The sequence below is a fragment of the Camelus dromedarius genome, chromosome 9, assembly GCF_036321535.1.
Source record: "Camelus dromedarius isolate mCamDro1 chromosome 9, mCamDro1.pat, whole genome shotgun sequence".
Lineage (NCBI taxonomy): Eukaryota > Metazoa > Chordata > Mammalia > Artiodactyla > Camelidae > Camelus > Camelus dromedarius.
In genome coordinates, this window is record NC_087444.1 from 63,915,097 (window position 1) to 63,942,005 (window position 26,909).

Below are 26,909 nucleotides of genomic sequence, written 5' to 3' on the forward strand. Positions count from 1 at the left end.
AATTAGTATGGATAAGCAGCAAATATCCCAAAGAAAGTGAAATAAAAATAATCCTTCTCAAAAAGTATGGTAGATGTTGATGCATAAGAGAGAAACCTGTAATCGTCAAATCTAACTAAAGAACTAACATTAAGGTGTAAAAGCAATATACAGATGTAAAGCGTTTTTACTACCATAGTATGAACAAACTAAAATATTTTTATTTGGTTAACATAAAGAGAGGGAAAATCTGAAGGTCTTCCTTACCATAAATATATGTATATGTATACATATGTTCCAAAATTGGAGAAAACAAAACACCAGATTTCCAATCAATTCTTTTAAAATTCAATCTTCCAATTTTCTAATGGATGCCCCTGTTATAAAGGTGTCAAAACAAACAACAACAACAACAAAACCCTAAGAGCTTGAGATGGAACTAAAAAAGCAACAACCACACTAACCAAGGAAAGCAAGAAAAAACAGCCAAAGTTTGCATTGAACACAATCCATGAAACAAAGACAGGGATTGACTATCTCCTCTTTTCCTTAATAGCAAAATTACAAAGAACTTTAAACAAAGTACAAGTTCATGAAGACAAAGATGGATGTGTCAAGAGTCAACAAATGTTTGAAAAGACAAAATGGTTGAAGTAAGATGGAAAAAGTACACTCCACCCTCTCTCCCACTGAATGTAGCTGTAAACTGTAGACAGAATGCATGAATCAGCTGCTTGAGGACTCTGAAAAGAGAGTGACAAGACTAGAGGAGGGACATAATTCAAAGTACCATCAAATCATATTTTCCCCCTCCAGTAGCCCCAGTCTGGATGCAACACAGCTGAAAGCTAGAATGGGCATTGGCACAGACAGTGAGCTACGGGACATACTCCCTTGTTCTGGTTGGAGGAGCAGGAAAGGGTTCTACTAACACTCAGAGTAACTGAGAGAAATAGTGCCCCCCCCTTTTGTTCTCCATTCCATGACACCCCAGCCCAGCAGGATAAATAAAGCCTCAGCCTCCTGGCCAGGAGGAGTGAAAAGAGGATAATACCCAGAGTACGTGACAGTATCTGAGAGACTGTGAAGAGGCAGGAGCTGGGGAATGTGAGCCCATAAAGCCATTTATGAGCTCCTGGACAGAGCCCTGGGCTGTGTATGCATGGACCTAGCCCCAGGCAGCCTACCAGAGACTTTATGAAGGGAACAGGATAAACCACAGCCCAAGTCCCAGACTGACAGCTGGTGGTGCACAACTGGGGCAGATCCAATAGCACTGCAAAGGCCTTGCAGACAAAATTGACTTTGGAGCCATAACCCAGAGATCTAGTTGGAACTTGCAGCCTGAATCCAACTAGGTAGATAAAGGCTTAATACAACTATAGGAAATGGTATTGAATAACTAATAAGTTGTATTAAATAATTAATAACTATAACATAAATGGGGAGAAGGGTAATAGGACCTATATGACAGTAAGTTTCCACATTCTACTTGAAGCAATAAAATACTGATTCTAAGTAGAATGAAAAATTAAGCACATTTATTGCAATCCCTAAAGCAATGAAACTGAGACTGAGATATTATCCTCCCAAAAGGATAATTTGATAAATTTGATAATTTGATAATTTGATTTAAATGATCAAACTAAAAGCTGTTTACAAGAAACTCACTTCAAATATAGTATTATTGGTGGGTTAGAAGGAAAAGGATGGAAAGAGATATACCACGATAGCAATAATCAAATGAAGGCTAGAATGGCTATATTAATATTAGGCAAAGTATATATTAGACCAAAAAATTACCTGAGATAAAAAGAGACATTGTATAATTATTAAAGGATCAATCTACCACAAAAACATAACAATCCCAAGCGTGTATGTACCTAACAATAGAACTTCTAAATACATGAATCAAAAACTGAGAAAACTGAAAGAAAAAATAGACAGATCTACAGCTACAGTTGGAGATGTCAACACTTCTCTCTCAGTAACTAATAGAACTAGCAAATAGCATATTAGCAAGATTATAGGAGAACTAATCAATGCTATCAACTGGTTGGATCTAAAATATATTTATAGAGTGCTTCATCTAAGGGCAACACTGAAAAAGAATTCTTTTCAAGTGTGCAGGGAACATTCACCAAGTTAGATCATATTCTGGGTCATAAAATATAGCTCAACAAATTTAAAAGAAAATCATACAGACCATATTTTCTGACTATAACCAAATTGAACTAGAAATCAGTAATGAAAAAAGTAACAGGAAAAAGGGGTGGGGGACAGGAAAATCCCCTCCTCAAAACCTAGAAGTTAAACAGTGTGCTTCTAAATAATCCATGAGTCAAAGGGAAAATCATAAAGGAAATTAGAAAGTATTTTGAACTGGAAGAAAATGAAAATAAACATTTCCAAATTTGTGGGGTGCAGCTAAAGCATTGCTTAGAGGAAAATTTATAATGTTAAATGCTTATATGAGAAAAGAAGCTCTTACCCATAATCTAATTTTATCTTTAAGAAATTAGAAAAAAAAAGAGCAAAATAAATGCAAATCAAACAGCAGAAAGGAAATAATAAATAGAGTAGAAATCAATGAAATTGAAAGGAGGAAAACAGTACAGAAAATCAATGAAATCAATCAGATTTTGGTATCAGGGTGATGCTAGTAATGCTACAATCAGTAAAACTGATAAACCTCTAGCAAGATACACCAAGAAACAAGAGAAAAGATATAAATTATCAATATCAGGGAAAAAATCAGGGGTTATGGCTACAGACCCTATAGGCATTAAAATGATAATTTGGGAATACTGTGAGCAACTCTACACGCAGAAATTCCACAACTTAGATAAAATGGGCCAATTTTTGAAAACCACTAATTATCAAAACTCATTGAGGATGAAATAAAAATTCTGAATAGTCTTATAACTACTAAAGAAATTGAATGCCTAGTTCAGATTTTTTCCGGGAAAAGAAATCTCAGATGATTTCATTGGTGAATTTTACCAAAGATTCAAAGAAGAAATGATACCAATTCTACACAATCTTTTCCAAAATACAGAAGAAGAAGAAATATTTTTCAACTCATCTTATGAGACTAGCATTACCTGATACCAAAATCTGACAAACACAGTATAAGGAAATAAAGTTACAGACCAATACCCTTCATGGATATAGACACAAAAATCCTTAGTAAAATATTAGCAAATGAAATACATTATATATAAACATATAAAATATGTAAAAAGAATAATAGCACCACAATCAAGTGGATTTATCCTGGGCATGCAAGGTTGGTTTTGAAAAATCAATTGATTTGAAAATCAATTAATGTAATCCACCATATTCACCATCTAAAAAGAAAAACCATACAATCATTATATATAAATAAAATTTTCAATTAAAAATTGTAATTGATATAGAAAAGGCATTTGACAAAATTCAACATTCATTTATTGAAAAAACTCTCAGCAAATCAGGAATATAAGGGAACCTCCTATGCCTGATAAAAGGCATCTACAAAAAAAAATTTTAAGCAACCATCATGCTTAATTGTGCAAGACATCCCCCTGACATTGGAAAGAAGGCAAGGATGCCCACTCTCGCCACTTCTATTCAACATCATACCAGAGGTTCTAGCCAGGGACATTAGACAAGAACATGAAACAAAAGGCACTCAGATTGGAAAGGAAGAAGTAAAACAATCTCTGTTTGTAGATGAGATGATTTTATATATTAAAAAAATCCTAAGTAATCCACCAGAAAACTATTAGAACTAATAAATGAGTTCACCAAGATCAATATAAAATTCAATTGTACATTTATGATCTAGCAATAAACAATTCAAAAGTGAAAATTTTAAAAATTCTATTCACAATACCATCAAAAAAGAAGAAAATACTTAAGAAGAAATTTACAAAAAAATGTAAAACTTATACTCTGAAAAGTACAAAACATTGTTGAAAGAAATTAAAAAAAACCTAAATAAATGGAAAACCACCTCATGTTTTTGGATTGGAAGACTTAATATGTAAGCTTTATATATTACTGTTAATAAGTTTAATATTTACTATGTTAATATAGCAACAATTCCCAAATTGGTCTACAGAGTCAAGGCTATCTCCATCAAAATTCCTGCTGGAGTCTCTGCAGAAATTGGTAAGAAACTGATAATCCTAAAATTCACACAGCAGCTCAAGGAACCAAGAACAGCCAAAACAATCTTGAAAAAGAAAAACAAAATTGGAAGTTTTACACTTTCTGACCTCAAAACTTAATTATAAAAAAAGGGTAAACAAGACACTGTGTTCCTGGCATAAGAGTAGACATAGAGATCAATGGAATCGACTTGAGAGTCCAGAAGTCGATTTATTTTCAGCAAGGGTGTCAAGACAATCCAATAGGGAAAGAACAGACTTTTCAACAAATCGTTCTGGGGACAACTGGATAGCCACATACAAAAAAATGAAGTTAAACTCCCTACATCACATCATTCCAAAAAAATTGGCTCGAAATGGATCAAAGACCTAAATTTAAGAGCTAAAAATAAAAGTCTTAGAAGAAAACATAGACATAAATTTTCATGATCTTAGACAATGGTTTATTTGATATGACACCAAAAGCACAGGCAACAAAAAAACAAATAAATAAATCAGGCTTCATCAAAATTAATAATTTATATGATGCAAAGGACACCATAAGGAAAGTAAAAAGGATAATCCGAGAATGGGAAAAACTATTTACAAACCATGTATCTGATAAGGGACTCATATCTAGAATATATAAAGAACTTTTACAACTCAACAACAACAACATTAACAAACAAGCTTTCTACTCTTGTGTTTGTGCATATGCATAGAATGAGAAATGAAATGATCTTTAATGGATTTTACTAAAAGTAATTTCTGGATGGTAGAGTATTAACTGACTTTTACTTATTTCTTTGTACTTTTCTGTATTGCTTGATTTGTTAAAATAATGTGTATGTATCTTTGTTAAAAATAAATGAAGTTATTTCTCTTTAAGAAGTCTCCTGTTAAAATGATAGTTTGAACATATGCATCTACTTTTACTCTGAAAACCTCACTAAAATTACAGAGGTTTGGGGTTTTTTAAAAGAGGCATAAACCCACAAGAAGAGGAATAATAATAGAACAAACAATAAATTTTCAGGAGGGGAAAGCAGATAGAAGAATGGCTTAACAGACACAAGAATGTCAAATCCTAAACTGGGTACTGACCTAATTTACACTATGCTGTCTTCAAACTCCTTCTATTTGTACAAATCCCATCCATTCTCCAAAGTCCTCCTTCTTTTGGACGTTATCAATATTCCAGCTCATCCTCCATTCACTCTAAAATTCTGCTTCTGTGCTCTTAATAATAATAATAAAATAATAATAATAATAAACCACCTATGGAGCATTTACAAAGTGCCCCAGTGTAATGCCAAGTCTTTATAAAATGAATGGACTTTGGCATTTGGTGGTCCTCAAACGGTTTCTTACTGTTCAGCATTATTTCCCTAATTTGGGTATAAACTTCTTAAAAGGAGAATTTCTATTTTATCCAGCTCTAAAATTTTTCGCAGCACCAGACTCCCAATAGGTAATCCACAAGTACCTAAGTTGGCTCAGTTCATAGCATACACACCTACTGATCTTCACTAGTGCCAACTAGCTAACGTCCAACTGGCAATCAGAAATCAAGGGAGCATTCCTCTGTCGCCATTTTAGGTCTTACCACCAAAAAAAACATCTGCTGTTGTCCCAAAGGACAGCAGGTGGTATATCAGAGACCCATCTAGCCCTTTATGCAGGGTGACCTGCCTTGTTTAGCATTTAGCAATCAGACTTCTAAACAGCAATAAACCCCATGCTGAGTAGGCAACAGATGAAAAAAAGGAAAAAAGATGCCTTTTATGGCATTTCATGATAACGGCTTTATTGCCAAAAGCCATATTAGCAGAAGATGGAAGATTCAATTTATAGGATCTCCTGAATGTCTGTCTGTTCAGCAACAGCCTGTTTATGCCCAAGAAGAGATTGGTGCCTGTGGAAAATGTATTTGAAGGACAACCCCCAATGTGACTTGCTCTGCCAAGTGAAAGAATTCACATCCTTTTCTTTTCTAAGCCAAAAGGGGGCAAAACTAACCAAATGACTTAGAGTGCCTGCTCAAAACTTCAGCGTCAAATTGGAGCACTGAGAATTAGGACCACCCCACTCACTGTGATGATCGGAAAGTCACTTAAGACAATTCAGAGAAATGCCAGGAAAACTTCCTTCTTTCTGAGACAACAAAAGCAGATGGAAAACTGCTAAAATGGCTCAAGTATGTGGCACTTTTATAACATTTATGTGGCTCTTGAAAAAAAATCAGTTTTAATTGACTTTTCGCTTCCCATGTCCTAGTTCTGTCAAAACCTCTTTTGGTGTTTTTTTAGGGATTTAAATCACAGAACAAACCATTCCAAATATACCTTTAATTGCTACAATTCAGAAACGATGTACTTCTCAGGTCCTTGCAAAAAAAGGCAAGGGAGGAAGGCCGTGGAAGGAAAAATTATAAATAAAAATCTATGTCTAAGATGGCATTAAAAACAAAGCAAACAGAGGAGTTACACTGGCAATAAATTTTGTCAGGTGGCCCAGCAGAGCCTCCAGCTCCCTGTGTGACCTGGAAAATTCCATCAGACTTCTCCGTTTCCTAGCATCTACATATGAAGAATAAGGAAGTTAATACACTTCTACCTCAAATACCAAATATCGGAGCTGAAGGAGGCCTTGATACCTTTTTTATACCTGCCTTCCTCTGTACATGAATTGCCTTGAAAGGCACGTCGTGAAAATAAATGCAACAGGAACAATCCTCTGATTCTCAGGAGTAATGGGTTTAAAAAAACAAAGAAACAAAAAATCTTTTGATTTCTTTGTGGGCAAATGTGACCTTGGGTTAACATTCTAGCTCTGTCCCCCTGGACACCTGACCAAGTTGGAACGTCAGCTTGTTCCCACACTGCCTTGGGTGGGGGAAGGGAGGCAGAGACCAGCTCCCTGCCAGTGAGTTAACAGTGCTGAGTGTGGCTGATTTGGGTCTTGTGGGTCTAAACGTCTGGTTAGACCAAAGAAAACCCGTCAGAAAACCCCTAAGATGGGGGCTTAATAGAACAAAATCACCATATAAATTTTCTGAAGTATGGGTATATTTTAGACACTTTATCGTATTTTTCTCTTTTTTAACCTTTTTTAAATAAAATAAACATTATTTTATTTTTAAAAATCCTTGTAACCATCATCAAGGTCAAGAAATACAAGTTTACCAGGAACTCCAGAAATCCCTCCATATTCCTTGACCCAGCGTTAATCCCTACTCCCCAAAAGGATCCAATATCCTGGTTTTGCTTGTGTGTGTGTGTGTGTGTGTGTGTGTGTGTGTGTGTGTGTGTGTGTGTGTGTGTGTGTTATATCATGGTGTATGCACCCCTAGTGTGCACCTTGTCTCACCCTTTTAAAAAATGTAATATGCCTTTTAGGTTTCTCTTAGTTTTATAGGTCCCTCTCCAACCGTTTCTTTTCATTTCAATTTATCTGTTGAAAAATCTGGGGCATTTGACCTGTAGAGTTCTCATAGTCTGGTGGTGCTGATTGATACTCTTGGTATAATTCCACATGTTCCCCTGTATTTCTTGCAAATCAGCAGCTCGACCTGGAGACTGGATCAGACTCAGATTTAATCTCTTTGGTAATACCACAAGTGGTGTTCAGTTCTTTCAGTAGAAGGCATATAAAGTCTGAGAAGCTCTCTTTTTGTGATGTGAGCAGCTGTCAACATGCAGTGCCTAAACCCATTACAGTGGTGATATTCTAATTCTGTCACTTCTTTTTTATTTACTATTTGGAATATTTTTATAAAGAGATTTATCCCCTCTTCCACACTTAGGTTACCATTGGCCCAGGTCACCTAGAAAAAGCAGAATAAATGCATAAATCTTTCCCTTTATTCATCAATTTCAAGATAATAAATTGGATCCATATCATCTGAAGGTAACCAATCAGGTTTTTATTTTTTAAATCATTATACACCCACAGATTTAAACAGACTTTGGTAAGTTTTGATGCGTTACTAATTCTTCTCTTATTGTAGATCAAATGGTCCCACACTTGTCCAGAAGAAGTCTTTTTAAATCAGCTCCTGAATCCTTTTGACATGATCTTATAGTCTCTGCTTCCTCACTTTTTGTTATGACAAGATGTTCCCAGTTCATCTTGTACATTTTTTGTCCCAGACCTGGAATCAGCCACTTCTCCCAGAGCCCTGGTTTCTTTCAGTGGGAAGTGATCCATAAGACTACAGTCTGGCACTGGGGATGCTCATTGATACGCCTTTTCATTAGTCAGAACTAGAAATATACATATATACATATATAATATTTTAAAAATAGCTCATGAGTTCATACTGATAACTCCTCATTTAAATTCAAAACTACTATTGTTTAACATAATTTCTCTGTACTACCTCTATGTCTCCTTTCTTTCAAACTGGGAACCCTAGTTCTCCAAAACACAAGAGATGATATCATTAAATTATCTCAGAATTATTCATTTACTTCATCCCACATTATACTTCATCTCACAATGGTCTCAGGCTAATGATACCAATACCACCACCACCACCACATAACTGAGAACAGTTTTTAAAACTTGCATATGCTCTCTCCTCTCTCCCCTATTTTTTATAGTTGCACTATGTTAACAGTGTCAGAGTATACAGCCGTTACCGACCATAGTCTCTCCCTTTTACCCTCATTTAGTCTAAGATCTATAAATAAAAATATGTTTAATTTTAACCAGCAGTCCTTATACTGATGTCTTTCAGGGCATTTTGATAGTCTGAAGGTCTTTCTTTAGTAGATATCTCAAGAAAGGTTCATGGAAACATTTGAGGCAGGAAGCCCCATAAAAAGACCCACAGGACCCCTAGGCAGGGCTGCTCCTCTCCTCTTAGCACCGCTGGTTTCCTGGCCCAGAGGCTCTATCTCACTTTTTGCCTCTAACGTGACTAACTTACACCTAGAATTCTATTGGTTCCCTGAGCACACTTCTGATTGGTTATTACTCTCACTCCTTATTGGTTATTACCCTCACTTCTGATTGGTTATTACTCTCACTTCTGATTGGTCCACTTCCCTAACTTCTGATTGGTCCATTTGTAGCAATTCATTTGCATGGAGCTCACTCCTGATTGGTCTATTTCTACAAAGCTTGTTCCTGGTTGGTCAACTTCTGTTGCACTTTATTTGCATATGATGTTGCAAAGAGTAAAACTGGCAGCCTATAAAAGGCCTATGTAAGCCCAAAGACAGGGTCCAGAGCTTGAAATGTTAACTCTTCTGGGCCTGCTGGTGTAGTAAACCTGAGTTCTCCAACTCTGCAAGTGCTGCTTGGTCACTCGGCTGTTTCCAGGTTGCTGTTATAAATGAGCTGTAACACATTTTTCTGCAACACGTTATTTTCTGAATTCTTGCAAATTGATAGCAGTGATCTTTCAACTTGAAAGTCAGTTTTCCCAGATATGAGATCTTTGGCCCTCATTTTCTTTGTCTAAATACCTTAAATACTACTACACTTTCTCCTGGCATAAGAATATGAAAATGAATATGTGTATATATGCATGACTGGGACATTATGCTGTACACCAGAAACTGACACATTATAACTGACTATATTTCATTTTAAAAAAAAATGAGTTGCTGTTTAAAAAAAGAGTGAACAGTTTAATTGATTTTCCCTTCTAAGCCACTTAACTCTTCTTGCTTAGGTAGCTGAAGGAATTTTTTTCCTTCTAAGTCTAGTTATTTTACCAGATTATGTCTTGGTATTGGTCATTCTGGATTAATATGCATTCTGGATCAATGTTCTTAGGTACATGCAGAGTTCTTTCAATGTGCAATTTCAAGTATTTTTTAATTTTAGGAAGCTTTTCTAAAAGTACAGCTTTTTCTGTTTGTTCTCTTCCCTTGCCTTGGTTCTTTTCTTGGGAGACTTATTACTTATATGTTGCACCATCTTTGCCTGTCTTCAATATATGCCAATTCCTCTAGAACATTCTTATCTCTTTCCCCATTTATTTTTTTATTTTTAACATTTTCCTCCTCGTAACTATTTTAAGACATTATCTGTTGTCTTATTTGTGCTTGCAGTCCTTTTCCAGTTTGTCTTCATTTCTTAAACAATTTTTTTCTGTTATTTTTAAAATAATTCTGACACCTTTTATGTTTCTCTAACCCTGATTTATGTTGTTCTTTCATGTCCTTTATAGTTTTCTTAGTGTCTTTTACCATATTTTGAAATAAAAGGTTACAGTTGGGATTTGTTTTGTGGGCATGTTTTTACGTGTGTTTTCATTGTCTGAAGGTATGTTATTCTGTCCCTTAATCTCTCTTTAAAATAATAACAATTACTTAGTAGAGGATTTGACCTCAACTGCTTGCTCATTTCTGTGTGCAATTAGTTTTCCTGAAATTTTAGAAGGGATTAGCTTTCCTACTTTCACAGAGCTCCCACCTCTGTTATTTCCTCCGTGTAGTCAAAAATATGGAGGTTTGCTTTTGGAGATGTCCTGGCTCTCTTCCCCTCCAGCACTTTTACCCGGACGTTCTCTTACCTTCCTCTCTATTGTCCACACTCTGCTCCATTTAATTTCCATTCCTAACAGTTGCTTCTCAGTTTGGGGTCCTATCCTAGAAGGGACAAGCTGAGAGAGTCCATAGCGGCTAGTCTACACCAGCCCCTTCAGACCTGAGTGCAGGCAGCTAGTACTTACCCATCATAAAAGGGGCAAGCTCCTGATTTCAGCTACTGTTCTCAAATTAGTCCACTAGCTTTCTGGTGAACATTTGTTGACTCCTTTAGGGGTCTACTTAAGTCTGTCAAATGCCCCATTAGTTCTCTCTGCATCCTTCCACTTAGCCACTGATGCCCTAAACGTCTGTGACTGTTGTTGGTCTGTCTTCACCCGTTGGTGTTTCAGGGTTTGGGGGATACCTTGTCACTAGTTTTATTTTAACTGTCACCTGTGGTTTTTACTTTTACCATCTAATGTTCTATTTTTATGTGTAAATTTGGAGAGATCAGAAAACTCTGCCACCATCTTCCCAGAATCTCTCATGATTATTTTTAATTTAATTTGATCACTCAGTCGACTAGTAGGAACACCAGATACCAGGATGGGTCCACCTGATGCACTTATGAGATTAATGCAAAAAGTTGGGATGAACCTAAAATCCCCAACTACTACCATAGGTACTCAAAAACTGTCTGGCCAATTTTCATCAAAAACCCAGTGTGTGTTTTTTCATGCACATTTGTTCCGGTACTTATAAGAGGCTCACATTTAATTTTTCCTTCATGCCCAAATTCCATTGCCTGTATAAAAAGTGTAATACTTTTAAAATATTAAAAAGATACCATTTTTCTTCCCTTGTGGTCATAACCTACCAAATAAACCAAACCAAGTTTTGGGGTACCAGGCAAGGAATCACTGGCACCGCCAAAAACAGATGGGTCCGTGTTCAGCTTTCCATCTCAAAACTGGCTTTTTTGAAGGCCAAGAAAGACCAACATCCTGAAAGCTGAGTTTCCTTGAAAAAGAAAAGCTCCTTCCATCTCCAACTTGAGAGTTCCTCAATCATTTAAACTGGGAGGACTCACCCCAGGTAGAACCACCTCCTGAGGCAGAAAAGATTCAAACGGTGACACAAGGGAAATTCCCACCAGACGGGAAAGGAAGGCCTCCCGTCATAAAGAAGTACCAAGGGTTGAGGGGAGTTCAGAAGTGACCTGCCTTGATCTGGGTTCCCGCAAAAGCAGAGCCCGCAGCATGGGGTCATTCATATGGCAGAGGTGCGGGCACAGGAGCAGTGAAACAGGAACAGCCGATTCAGGGTGCATTCCTGAGGTGGCTACCCACTCCGGACATGGTGGCTCGATCCCATGGGACCACTGGAGGCGCTTGATAAAATGTCTGAGACCCACACTCCCCGACCCAAATACCCTCTTCCCCACTGCAGGGAAGACGGGAGCTGTGCTTACCTACGATCCCCAGATCCCTATCCCCCAGGGGTTAAGGGTTTCCCTGGGGGTATGATCTCCCCTACACTTTGAAGTTGCTCGTGTATGAGTGCTGAACGGGTACCCATGGGCATCCCACGTCCCCACGATCAGAGGCCCCAGGGCAGGAATCAAGAGCGGCAGGGAGGGGCTGACTGGTTTCACCTGTGCAGAACTGGTCGCTGCTGCAGCCACAGCGAGGACTCTAAGGGGTGTGGGCACAGGCGGTGTCCAACACAGGACCTGGTGCAGCTCTTGCCACAGCAAAAGTGAAAAATTTAGTGAGACATTCTACCTTTCATTACTATGTGATGAGTCACTTTCTGTAAGAAGAGAAGGTAACAACAGTCTGTCGACATCAGATTTTGACTCACTTTACGTGCAATAAAGAACGCGTAAAGTGCTCTATAAAATGTAAAAGAATGCTTTACTAGTTACTTTCACAGGCAGCAGACCTGCCCCTGCTCGGATGGGAGATTCGCTTCTCCCAGATGATACAGGATCTGCACACACGCTCTGGAGTTCTCTCTACCTTCGGAGCACTTAGTTAGCTATGCTGCAGGCTGACACAGTCTGGGTTCAGCTGCTTCTTGACCTTGCCATGCAGATGGAGGGCAATTCTTCCTGTTAGACGGTGTCAGCCTCACCGAGAACCAGGGAGATCGGGGACAGCTCCCAAGTTTCCCCACATCCTATACAAAACACCAGCAGACTATCCTCCTTTGACATGTGGCCAGCGTCCCCCAAGACCTATTCAGGAGCTGGTTTTTTTCAGTATCCTTGAATCAACAATGTCATTGCTGAATTTCTGTAACTTAAAGTAAGTTTTTAATTTCCTTTCAGCCTTTAATATCCGCTTCAAGCAGAATAATGTCCTTCTTACAATACAGTTTATCTATCCTGCCACTTACCTACTTTCATTATATTTGGGTATCTCCCTGACTCTCAGTCCTTGAGGTCAGTGAGCATGCCTGAGCATCTCCGCCCCACCGCGCCCCACCTCAGGGACGTAGCACACAAAATCACTCAATGCATTTTACTTACTGAAATGCAGTTACATTTAATCCCTCTAGTCCTGGAAATATCTTAAGTATGATTATCTTTTGGTAACTGCATATTTAAGGTGTTCATTTCAGCCGAGACAACAGGCGTCCTTCCTCGTCTTGCTTCATCATTGCACTAACTCCTGGCTCCTGGGCTCGGGTGAGGCGGGCTCATTCCAGGTTCTGCATGTCAAATGACAACACGGGCCAACATCTGCTGGGTGCTTACTGGGTGCTAGACAGCACTGTAGGTCTTTTACATGTTTTAATTCACTTAGTGCCCTTATCAATCCCATAAGGTTGGTACTATTATTATCTCCACCGTACAGGTGAGAAATTGAGCAAGTAAAACAACTCACTAAGTTAAACTAAGTCAGCTCGGAAGTGGTGGCTTTATCTCCAGCACGTAAAATGTCTTTTGGTCATTTCTGCTCTGAGGGCTGAATGACGTTATCTGCCAAAGCACTCCGTGCTTATCTTTCCTCGACACTGTCTTGGTTCCTCCCTAAACACTGAAAGGTTTCTAACACTCTCACTTCCCCAATCAACCCCATCTCCTTTCTGAGAAATCAGAGCCATCAAACAATAACTGTGGTTCTTGCTAACATGCTACTGTCCCCTCAAAGGATGGTTCCTCCTAGGTGGGTCATGCCACTGACCTTGTACTGGGTGCCAGCAGCCGGTTCTGAGCACTCGCTGCATACACAGCTTGGCGCAAGACACCCTGTGCTCTGGGAGCTTGGAAAGGGGCCCTAATTACCGTGAGCACACACATACCACAAGACCCGCCACTGAGACATGCAGACAGTACGCCCGCAGAGTTCAGCGAGGGGAGAGAGCACCAGGAGCTGACTGGGAAGGCTTTCTAGATAACATTTAGACAGATGGAAAAGACAGCATCTCAGGCAGGGAGACCAGCTTCGGAAAAGGCGAGGAAGTGGGAACACAACTGCTGTTGTTGCTATTCTGGTTTCCAGGCTTGGTGGCTCCTTTCGGGGGGGAGAAAAATTGCTGGCAGAGACTGCCACTAGCACTTGGAAAGATACACAACATTAGGTTAGATCAGGGGTTGGCAAACTCAAGCTGTTTTTGTGAATGTCGTTTTCTTGAACAGCAACGACCAATCACTTACAGTCGTCCGTGGCTGCCTGCCCAATACAGCAGCAGAGCTGAGTGTGTGACAGACCAGCTGGCCCACACGGCCTAGAATGTTTACTATCCGGCCTTTTAAAGAAAAAGTTCACGGACCCTGGTCTAAACTCCCAACCCTTCAAAAGAAAAGCTAACCAACTGATTGGCACCCCAGGTATATTATACTAAAAATCATTCAGCTAAAAGCTTAAAAGAAATTCAATAGGGGAGGGTGCAGTTCAGTGGTAGAGCGCATGCCTAGCATGCATGAGGTCCTGAGTTCAATCCCCAGTAACTCCACTAAAATAAACAAATAAACCTAACCCCCACCCCCCCCCAAAAAAGGGGAAAAAAAGAAATTCAAGATATCCAAGTTAATTGCATTCTCAGAAATGTATCAAAGAAGATAATCTGAAGAAACTGATACTACATATTCAAAGGTAATCCTTTCCCACGTATTTCAAAAGATCCTAGAGCACACTCTGATCTGTACGAATCCCACGGTTATGTGACAGAGGCTCCCAAAGGACTTGGGGTTTCAACAACCAAATTCTCTCACTCATTCACAGTAATAAATACAATAAAAATATCCAGAGGTCAGCTGGGTGCTATTTGTTAAGCATACATTAAATAAAACACACATGATCTGTAGATGTGAAATAGCTTTCAATAAAAATTCAGGTAAAAACACGTTTTATAAGGATAAAAATAACAAAACTAAAATGCATTAGAGCCAAGGTCACCTTACCAAAAATGTCACTACACAAGACAGTTCCTTATCCTCCGAAGTGAGGATTAAAGGAGAATGTGGGTGTCTGTGGACACTCAGGGACTGGTATGAATGGGGGAAAGGCATGATGGAGATGAAGCTGGGAGGTGTCACAAAAAAAGTCCCGCCCCAGAGGACACAGGCTTTAGTCAGAACCCTGCCAGGAATGAGACGTGTGTCCGAGCACAGGGCACTGAACCACCCTGGGGCTCAGCTTCTCCGGGGAAGGAATCCTGCTAGGTGATCTCAAGAGCTTTCCCATTTAGCAGTGCATGGAAATTAACAGAACATTCGAATATATTTCAGAAGAAGGGAGAATTGATTCATTTAATGTGCATAAAGGAAATCCCTCTACAGCCTTCCGATACTGTTTGCTTGCGGTATTTAAACAGACTCTCTATACTCAAAATAATAAAATTACTTCATGTACAACCTAATATTATCTAGACTTCCAAGAACCTTAATGGGTTGGCTCCTCCCAGATCAGAAAGAAAAGTAGAGAGAAAGAGCAAAGAATAAACACAGGCGTCCCCTGAGAAGAGTAATGCGGTTAAGAAACAGCCCGTGGCCTTAAGCAGCTGTATGATCACCCGCTCACGGTGCTTGCTTTAACAGGATGGCACAGAAACGGGGAAACTGCACGCCCACATTCCCTCCTCGGTGCTCATCAACAGCAGTAATGAAGGCTGCCCTCCAGGGAAAATTAGAATGAGATTTGGGAAATGGCACCAGGCACATAATAAAAGAATAGGAAACATGTTAGAGAAAAGCTCGATGTTACCAAAGGAGCAAAGATAATAAAAGAAGAGTGGTGAGGAAAACTGCTTCTTCTATGGCTCTGTCTCCTAACAGAGGAAAACATTCACAATGCACAGACTCCAAAGAGTAATATGAACTAAAGAACCAGGAATCAGTGATGTGGTGTGACGAAGGTAACAGACCCACAGGTGTCGCGAAACAGAAAGCCGGGAGCAAGCATGTAGGTGGTTACAAAGCAGGGTCGGGAATCAGATCCAGGGATTGTCAGATAGATGGTCTGGAGCTGAGGTGTTTGGGTAGGCCTGCCTCTCAGCGGGTGGTCTGCATCCAGGTGGGCGTGTGATCTCCTGGAGGGAGGCGGGACAACGGGGCAGGGAGAGCTGGGGAAGCTGGGAGGAGCACACACTGAGCTGGATGCTACTGGAGAACCAGCGAGGAGGGGCCCGGACCCAACCACCAGAATTAATGACCAGGGAGCTATCTGTGACCAGCGCAATGGCTGTTTCAGTGCAAGGCTGGCACTGAAAGCAGACAGGACTAGGTGGATAGAGAGGAGATGGAGCGAAGGGGACATGGAACAATGTGTGTGGACAGCTCCTCCCAGAAGGTGGCTGTGCAGGGAAAGGGGAAGGGGGAGGGTCCTTTAAAAGTCCAGACAGACCTGAGCTGGTGAAGCAAGAAAGGATCCAGCTCAAAGAAAGAAGTGGAATCTATAAGAGAAAAGGGATGAACTGCGGCAGTATTTTTCAGATTGTGAGCCAGGATCTACCAGTGGTTGAAATATCAATATATTGGCCAGTATTTTAAATATTAAACAGAATGGACAGAATAAAACAGAACAAAATAAAAAATATCAGAGACTATTCCAGTAAGAAAGATTGCATCCTGAAATCTGGAAGGTAAGTATATGTGTGCATGTGTGCCCACCAGAAAGCAACATAACCATGGGGCCCAATCAAAAAGTGTGGAAGCATGTGTGCACCTCAGTGTTCGTAGCAGCACTGTTTACAATAGCCAAGACATGGGAGCAGCCTAAATGTCCATCAATGGATGATTGGATAAAGAAGATGTGTGAGAGAGAGAGAGATTCATACACACACAATGGACTATCACTCAGCCATAAAAAAGGATGAAATAATGCCATTTGTAGCAACATGAATGGACTTAGAGATGATCATACTAAGTGAAGTAAATCGGACAGAGAAAGACAAATATCACATGATATCACTTCTATGTGGAATCTAAAAAAATGATACAAGTGAACCTATTTACAAAACAGAAACAGACTCGGAGACATAGAAAATTTATGGTTACCAAAGGGGGAAGGGGGTAGGGGAGGGATAAATTAGGAGTCTAGGATTAGCAGATGCAAACTACTATATGTAAAGTAGATAAACATCAAGGTCCTACTGTATAGCACAAGGAACTATATTCAATATCTTATAATAACCTATAATAAAATATATATATATGTATAACTGAATCACTATGCTATACACCAGAAACTAGCACAACGTTGTAAATCAAATATACTTCAAAAATAAAAAAGCGTGGAAGCCACTGATATAATGGGCAAGGCTGAGAATGGCCAGGATATATGGCATCCAGGTGGTGGAGTGTCTCAGAGAGAGCAACAACAGCCCCTCTGTTTGTACCAGAAACAAAGGAGCAGAGGATGGAGTGTTTTCGTAAGCAACAAATCAGAGACTGGAGATTCCTCCTGATTCAGTCCCCCCTCTCTCCCTTCCTTCTTAGAGCCCCTCCATCACTAAGGCTTGGCCATGAGGCCAGAAGTGAGGAGGAAGATATATTGAAATGAAAAGTCAAACGCCAGCTCCTTCTACTTCCAAGAAATTGGGGGCGGGGATGGGAAGGAAAGGAGGAGACTGAAAGACTAAGAAAAACCAGAGCCATTGATGGTCCGGAGGACCAGTCAAGGAACAGCCGTGGTGGAGGTGGCTTACCTGGAAGGATACAAGGATGCTCTCAGAACTTAATGTCCCAATGATGACAAGGCCAAGCAAGGGGCAGTGGCTGAAGTGAGTAAGGAAGGTCAGTGGAACCACAGGGTCACGGTGCTGGACAGGGTGCACACGAGCACACCAAAAAACTCCAAGATGACTGCAAGGCTCAAGAGTGCAGAGCGCGGCCATGAACCAGAAGCTCAAATCCCTGGTGCCGTGACCTCCGTGGATAATAAAGTGCTGCCCTCTGCTGGTGCAGAAGTGGGGCAGCCCCCCAGGAGCACAGAGGGCGGGTGAGGACGCCTGGGGCTCTAACGCCTCTTAGACAGCTTATATATAATTCCCTGTTTTGACGCCCAGCTTCAACCTTAGTCTACCGTTGCAGGATTCTGTCATATAAACTGGGGTGCTTCTTCGCTTTTCCCCTGCCAGCTTAGGATACAGCTTTCTTCTCTCTGCTAAGTAAGTTATGTTCTTTTTACATCATTCATGTGCTTCCAAAATCTTGCTGTATTCATCTTTCTTGTTTTCAATATTGTTGCTGTTGGTTGTAGGGGGCGGGGGAGTTGTTTGCTTGCTTGCTTGGGGTTTTGGGGGGGTTTTTTGTTTTCTTTTTTGGTCCTAGAGGATTTTCCTTTTTAAAAAAAAAAAATTGTTTTACTCTTGTTTTGGTAGGGTTTCAGGTGGGACCAAAAGTAAATGCATGTGTTGAATCCACCATCTTTACCCTTGACTTCATTTTTACAATTATAAAATCTAATAATACTCTTATTTGTTTTCACACACAAAAATATCTGCTCTCCTTGGTGTGTTAACAAGATGCCCCAGCCTCCCGCCCCAGGGCAGGCTGATGGGATTGTCTGAGGGGCGTTCAGTCATGCAGGCAATTTGCACATCCTCCTGGCCAAGACTCCCCCAACCAAGGCTGTGTCTTTCAAAGAAAATTATCACCCCACTGGGAAGAAAATCAGCAAACTGTTTGCTGAACATCATGGTGGGGTGGAATCCGCATCCATTTAAATAAAATGTTTTAAAACATATTTTCACTGTAATGTCTAGCTATGGGACCCAAATAAATGACTTAAGAAAACGGTTTCATAAGAAAATGTAATTCTTTCATGATTAAATATAATGTCATCTGGTTCATCCTTCCTAAAGTTTTGATGGCCATGAGACACACACAAAGAGTAGCTTCAGAGGCTTCACCATCACATTCAGAAACCAGAAGTGTAATAAGAGATAATCACAATGATGCTGGTGACACTGAATTGTTTCCCTAGAAGTGCTGAATTTTATGCTGTGTAAATTTCACTTCAATCAAGCTGTTAAATATAGGAATGTGACTCTTTTATCTTTATCTTACCAAATATCAGAGTTGACTAATCAGTCGTATTTTGTCTTTTCGCAAGCCATGTTTTTAGTGTTGATAGTTGGGGGTTTTTTTCCCACTCTCTGTTATAAATAAATAATAGTTAGCAAATTGTCAAAAAGAGAGAGAGAGAGAATCATGGAACTCAAGGATTTCAGAGGTGGAAGGAACCTAGCCACTATCATGTACTGAAAATTCATATGTGAAAATCCTTATCCCTAAGGTGATGGTGTTAGGAGGTGGGGTGTTGGGGTGATTAGGTCATGAGGGTGAAACCCTCACGAACGGGATTAGAGTCCTTATGAAAGAGACCCCAGAGAGCTGTCTCACTCATTGATGCCACGTGAGGACACAGTGAGAAGATGGCCTTCTATGAACTGGGAAGTAGACCCTCACAAGGCACTGCTGGTGTCTTGATCTTGGACTTCTCAGCCTCCAAAACTGTGAGAAATAAATGTTTATTGTTTAAGCTACCCAGTTCTCTGTTTTCTGGTATTTTTATTATTTCAGGCCCAATGCTAAGTCAGCTACCACCCAGTTATGTGTTTCAGGAAAATATACCACCTGGAGAGCTTTACAGACATGTTTGTGTTGGGGTCCGTGCCCAGATCTCAGGGACAGATGCCAAGGTTAGGTCAGGGATGGACACATTGGTCAAACTGCCCAGATGGCTCCTCCAGGTCCCAGGGACCCCCAACAAACCACTGTTCACCTGTCCTTACTCCATGCCTTGTACATGGGCTGAAAATTGGCTCAAAGAACATATAGAGTTCACCAGAGATGTACTCAAGCAGGCCTGGAAGAAAGGCACTGAAAACCAGGCTGACACACTGTCTGGTTCTTTTTACAACACACTTTAGTTTTTCATCGACACGTTTATTTTTTCAATAAAAATCCGTGGATACCTACCATGTCTTAGTAATGATGGTAACACTTACTGAGTGCTTATTATCTGCCTGGCACTGTTACTGCTCTATGGGGATTATTTCATTTAATCCTCACAGCAGTGTTATGAGGTAAGTACTCTTAGTACTCCCATTTTACAGGTGATAGACAAAGCACAGAGAGCTTAAATAATGTCCTCGAGGCCGCAGTAAATGATGCCACTTACATATGGCTCCAGAACTTGGGCTCCTTCCTAAACTGCTAGATGTCAACTGCCTTTCAGCTGCTCCGTCTCCAGGTATCTGCCGGGGTAGGGTGCAGAGAGAAAGAGAGCATAGACTGGGAGACGGTGGGTGGTGTTCCAGCCCCACACAGTAAGTCACAGTAAGGAGGCGGGTACTCAGGTGCCATCAGAGCATAGAGGGTACTCGCGTCCCAGAGGTGGGGCCATGCAGCTGAGTTCTGAATGACAGAAGGTGGGGAAGGGGCGAGACAAGTATGGGAGGAGTCTGGGCAGCAGAAATAACAGAAGAATACCATTGGGAATACCAGAGAAGTGTGATGGATTCAAATTAAGATTCATATGCTCGGGGGGTGGGTATAGCTCAGTGGTAGAGCACATGCTTAGCATGCATGAGGTCCTGGGTTCAATCCCCAGTACCTCCATTTAAAAAAAAAAAAAAGATTCATGTGCTCAGGTGGCAAGATGTGCCATTTTCTCCTCTCTTTGGGACCTTAACATCTATTGGGTCCTCTACTCTCCAGATGTCTGAAATAATCTCCTTCAGTTCAGAGGCTGGGTCCACCTTTGCCCTGGGACCATGTCCTCAACTGGGGGCTTCTGTGCAGCCATGGACCACATCTGCATGGAGGACAAAGATGGGGAATCTATCCTGACCCATCGTGGGTCCACAATGTTTCTGCTGAGACTGCCCACAAGGGGGCGTGGACTGTGAATAATGACTTGTCTAAGTAAAACCTGTCTTATCACATCCTTCTTGGACCTTCTATCCCCCCTAGATATAGCGCTCTCTCTACTCCCCTTCACTGACAAACTTCTTGTAAGACTCTCATTGCAATGTCTTTATATCTTCACCTCCCAATCTTCATTCACAAGTCAACGCATGGCGGGGTAGATTCTACTCCCACAACCCATCCAAACTATTCTGCTCAGATCATCAGTGGGCTTTGTTCAATACTTGCTTTTTTCTTCATCCTAACTGACTTCTCAGCTACATTCAATTTCCATGACCCCACACTCCTGCTTTTCTTTCTACTACTTTGACCACACCTGAAAGTCACCCTTGATTTGTTTTTCTCATCTCCTTGATTTTACCTGCCCCCCACAACTAATCTATCCACAAGTTCCATTAATTCTATTATCAAAAATTTAGTGTCAATAGAAAACAAACTTACGGTTACCAGGGAAGAGAGGGTAGGAAGGGATAAATTGGGAGTTCGAGATTTACAGATACTAACTACTGTATATAAAATAGATAAACAATAAATTTCTACTGTATAGCACAAGGAACTATATTCAGTATCTTGTAGTAACTTATCATGAAAAAGAATATGAAAAGGAATATATGTATGTACATGTATAAACTGAAACATTACACCAGAAATTAACACAACATTGTAAACTGACTATACTTCAATTTTAAAAAATAAAATAATAATATTTTTTAAGGTATATGTCAAGTCCACCAACTTCTCTTCAGTGCCACTGCTAACACGGTGGCATAAGCTAACATTAACTGTCACCTCCATTAGCAAAACAGCCCCTGTCTGCTTCCACACTTGCCGCTGACAATCCAGTCTCCACAAAGCAGTGCAAGATGTTTCAGAACAACACACACATCTAACTGTGGCATCCCCTTCACTAACACGTCTCAATGGCTTCATGTTGTCGCTGTGCTTCTGACTCCTCCCAGCCGCCCACACCCTCGCTGCCTGGGCCCTGGCCTCCCTGGCTTTCCGTCTCCTCCTTCCCCACCCTCCTTCCTGCCCTGGGCTCCGCGCTCTGCTACAAGGGCTCTTGTCCCGACTTTGTGCCCAGCTATGACCTTCTCACCCTTTATGTCACAATTCAACTGGCACTTGCTTAAGAAGTTACCCCTTGAGTCTCCGCTGAAATTCAAGCTTCCTTTTGCAGTCTATCTAAATTCCTGTATTTTCTTTTCACGGGACTCACCACAGTGTCCTGATTGTTTTGTTCAATCCAAGCTGCCACCACTAGACTCTCAGCTCTGGGAAGTCTGGGAACATATCCGTTTTTATCCCCAAAACTACTAGCCCCTTGCTTCATAGAGTCAAATTCTGTTGGATGAAGGACCCTAAGGGTCTAATAAGGAAAATATAAAGGATAATAGTAATTGATTTTAAGTATAGACAACAAATGTGGTAACAGGTATTCTCAACCTCACAGAGAAGAGAAAATAAGCTTTAAATACAGCAAGTCCAGCCTATCTCAGATACAGAGACATTGTCCCTGAAAGAGGGCTGATTTGGGAAAGCGCAGGCCCCTGAAAAGGTGTGTGACATTGTTTCCTTGGCAATCACTGAAGTGTAACTGCCATCTTCCCTAGACGACGAACCAAACTTCTATGGTTGTCTTGGACTCTCGTCCTAGAAAGTCCTTCCTCCTTCATCTTTCTGCACCCTCTACTGTCCTATTTCTGGCTCCCCTAGAAAGTGTTAGCCATCCTCATCTCCCAATTAGCTGTACACAAACTCAACTGAAAACAGAAAGAACGTACCTTTCTTAAACCATTGTTAAGGAGCTGCCAATGTGATACTTCATCACGCTTGAATAATTTACTGCACAGTTCCTACAAAGAAGGAACATCCGCACATTAAACCACAGAAAAATATCAAAATAAGAAAATTAACACTGAATATGCTACTCCCATTTAACCCTCAGACTGCATCCAAGCTCTGTCCAACAATATCCAGTGTAACAAAACCATTCAGTTCAGAATCATACGTGGTATTCAGTTGTCCTGTCCCTCTAGTCTCCTGAATTTGGATCACTTCCTTAGTCTGTCCTTGACTTCCCTGGTCTGGACATTTTTAAAGATTATAGGTCGGTTAACTAGTAGAGTGTCCATCAATGTGGCTTTACCTCCTTTTTTTTTTGGTTGGGGGAGGGTGGTAATTAGGTTTATTTATTTTAGGGGAGGTACTAGGGATTGAACCCAGGACCTTGTGTCTGCTAGGCATGCACTCTACCACTTGAGCTATACCCTCCCCACTAATGTGGCTTTACCTCTTTAGAGGTGGGTTATGTCTCTTTGGCATAGTGACGCTGTGACTGTCTCACTGCATCTTATCAAGCCGTCCATGATTTCCATCTGTCCCTTACCTGATGATGTTGTTTGCTCACTTGATTAAGGGAGCGAGGCAGACTTCTGTCCCGCAGAGTTACTTTTCCTCTTTATAATTAGTAAGTATTTTGTAGGGAGGTATTTTGAAACCTTTTGACTATCCTGTTCCTCGTCAAACATCCAATTTATTCATTCACTGATGTATAACAGTGTGAACTCATGGATTTCTATTTTCTTCAATCCATTACTCTCACTATTCTGATGTTTCAATTGTCCCAGATTTGGCTAGTGGAAGCCCTTTGACACAGTTTCTGTGTGTTTGCTATGTCACCATCATTTTTTAAATACATGCATACTTTCTGGCATATGATGTTCCAGGTTTATCTTATACTTTACTACACCAGCCATCCTTCTCCCACTCAAGTTCTGACACCCAGCCAAGTGGCCTTTCCACTGCCACGACAGGCATGCCTTCTTTGTTCTACTTGGACTCTGACACCCCACACCAAGCTGCCCAGCATGTGGGGATGTCCTCCTCACCCCATTAGGGCTCCAACACCACACACCAGGCTGCCCTCCTGTGCAGACAACCTCCTCACCCCACTCAGATACAGACAATCTACTCTGGTTATCATTATACATGAAAGCCATTCTCATCCCAAAGCCCTGCACCTCCAGCTGGGCGACCCATCCACTTTATCCCACTCAGGTCCCAATGCCCTGTATCAGACCACTGCTCCTCCCCCTGGTTAGCTCCAACACCCATGCTGGGCAGTCTCCCTGTATGTGGATACCCTCCTTTGTAGGACATCAGTGGACACCTCCTGTAGGGTACTGGAGCTTCCTACCACCATGTATGGATACCTAATTTGCTTGGCCTTATCTAATGGATTTTAAACTGATTTGTTCAGGAAATGAAAGAAAAGAAAGTGGTGGAAGGAAAGGATGAGGAAGAGGAAAAGTCCATTCTCACTCTCTCTTTTATTTTTTTTTTTTGTATGTATTGTGGGTTTTATTTTCGGGATCTTGAACAGTATATGAAGTTAAGCATACATCTGTAAACTTATGAAAGTGTATGTTAATTTATAAATTAATTTATATGATGGCTGAATACATCCGTCCTGTAAGCCAACATACAGAACCCTATTTAGCTCACAATAAAGTTGAAGTATGACTTAATTCATCATTTTAACTGTTTTTGAAATTAATTGTTATTTTCAAAGTAAAAATACATGCATTCACTAGAATATAGGGAAAATTCAAAATAAATTTTCAATCACACCGAACATACTACTTTGTAGACTCATTTTTTCACATACAATTTTGTGTACATTTCCCCAGGACATTAACTATTTTATAGCTTGCTTTTTAATGGGCTGAAATCACACTGTTCCATTGTATGGGTATACCAAAGTGCATTTAACCAAATCTTTACTATTGGAAGTTTAGGTTAGTCTCATTTTTTTTTTAATTTCATTGAGTTATAGTCAGGTTACAATGTTGTGTCAATTTCTGGTATACAGCACAATTTTTCAGTTATACATGAATATACATATATTCATTTTCATATTCTTTTTCATCATGAGCAACTACAAGACCTTGTATATATTTCCCTGTGCTATACAGTGTAAACTTGTTTATCTATTCTATATATACCTGTCAGTATCTACAAATCTCAAACCCCAAGTCTGTCCCTTCCCACTCGCCTCCCCCCTGGCAACCACAAGTTTGTATTCTATGTCTGTGAGTCTGTTTCTGTTTTATATTTAAGTTCATCCCCTTCCCCTTCCCCTTCTTCTTCCCCTTCCCCTTCCCCTTCTTCTTCTTCCCCTTCCCCTCCCCCTCCCCCCCCTCCTCCTCCTTTAGATTCCGCATATGAGTGATATCATATGGCATCTTTCTTTCTCTTTCTGGTCATTTTTTTTTTAACATAAGGAAAAGTCCATTCTCTTATAAACCCTTATAAAAAAAAAGTCTGATCAGACTTTTGTCCCACCACTCCACCAAAACTTCCCCTGCCAAGGTTACAGTGACCTCCACAGTGATCGATTCTCAGTATTCATTCAACAGAATGATCACTCTCTCCTTTTTTTTTTTTTTATTTTTTTGAGGGGGGAGGCAATTAGGTGTATGTATGTATGTATGTATTAATTGATTTATTTCGATGGAGGTGATGGGGATTGAACCCAAGACCTTGCACATGCTAAGCATGCACTCTACCACTGAGCCATACCGTCCCCCATCCCTCCCTCCTGATACATGTTTTTCACTTGGGTTTGAGGACACACATTCTTCTGGTTTTCCTCCTACCACACTGGAAATATCTAAGTAGACTAGCCACATGTTCAATAACCTTAGACCCTAAAATCCTGAAGGGTGTACTACATTCCTGGATTAAAGGCTACCAAAAATGTCACACACCACAGATGTATACAAAGAAATTAGGCCCACCCACTATGGGAACAAAATTAATAATTTACTAGTTATTCCTTATAAAACAATCACATTCACCAGAGGCTAAATTTAAAATAATAATCTAAACACTAATGTGGTTCTAGTTTTAATTAATTTTTTAACATGATCATCATCATTTAGAAACCAGCACAAATGTATGCTAATTCATATCAATGAAATAAAAAAGATGCCTATTGTTTAAAGTGCTTTTCTAATTTCTAACAAAATGAATGTTCCTAAAATATTTCATGTTTAAAATCTTCTCTGCCAAGGCTCAAGTTAGGTTTCCCTTACTGAACAAGAATATAGCTCCTGAGAATCAGGGCAAAATGGCTTGTTAAATGAACTAAGGCAGAGGCTGAAATACAAACATGTTTGTGAAGTGTTCATATTTTATCAGCCAAACTGAACTATAGCAAATCATCACATGTCTAAAAAATGTAGAGAAAACTGTGAGCTGCTCGTTTTGTATTGATTCGACCTTCTGTTCCTCTAATGACCTGATCTAAAATGACCTGGCAGGCTTAGCATCACCCCCGGCTCAGTGTCAGCAAAGGGACCCACTCTGTCCATCACTGATATGAGGCAAACTCACAGCTGCCATTCACCAGCAGGGGGCACTGCACCCAGGTTTTTCTGTAGGCAAAACCATTCAAAGGCTGAAGATTGAGAAATGTGTATTTTAGGAGACTGAAGAATGTGTCACCATCCCAGACAAAGGGATTGTCACACAACTGATAAGGCATCTCCAAGTGTGCTCCCAGTGGCAATATCCACTGTTCTGAGGCCTGGAGTATATCTTAGAAAAACAAATAAAATGGCACTGTGGTTGGGTCATAAATGCCAAGTCTTTCTGGAATTCTCTCAGTGAACAGGAACATTATAAAAGACAGGGTACCAAACTTTTCCTCATTAAACTCATCAAATTGCTTCAGTTCATAGCTTACTGGGCCAAAATTTTGATCTAAGTAGGCTCAGCTCTAAGTCAGGAAAATGCCCTAATATTCAAGAAAATGGTCCAACTATCAGTATTTAACATAAATTCAACCATTTAACTTGAGTCATATGTCACATTTATTATTACTAAAATAGGATTATTAGATTTACAAAAATCGGGGGAGGG

General features: G+C 40.3%; 1 long non-coding RNA gene across 4 annotated transcripts in view; it reads right to left on the bottom strand.

Annotated features, from left to right (window-relative positions):
- Nucleotides 1-26,909, bottom strand: part of LOC135322046 (uncharacterized) — a 209,028-nt gene that overhangs the window by 80,002 nt on the left and 102,117 nt on the right. For all 4 annotated transcript variants that reach the window (XR_010382332.1, XR_010382334.1, XR_010382331.1 and 1 more), the window contains one exon: nucleotides 22,766-22,837. This is a non-coding gene — a long non-coding RNA (uncharacterized LOC135322046). The remainder of the gene's footprint in view (nucleotides 1-22,765; nucleotides 22,838-26,909) is intronic.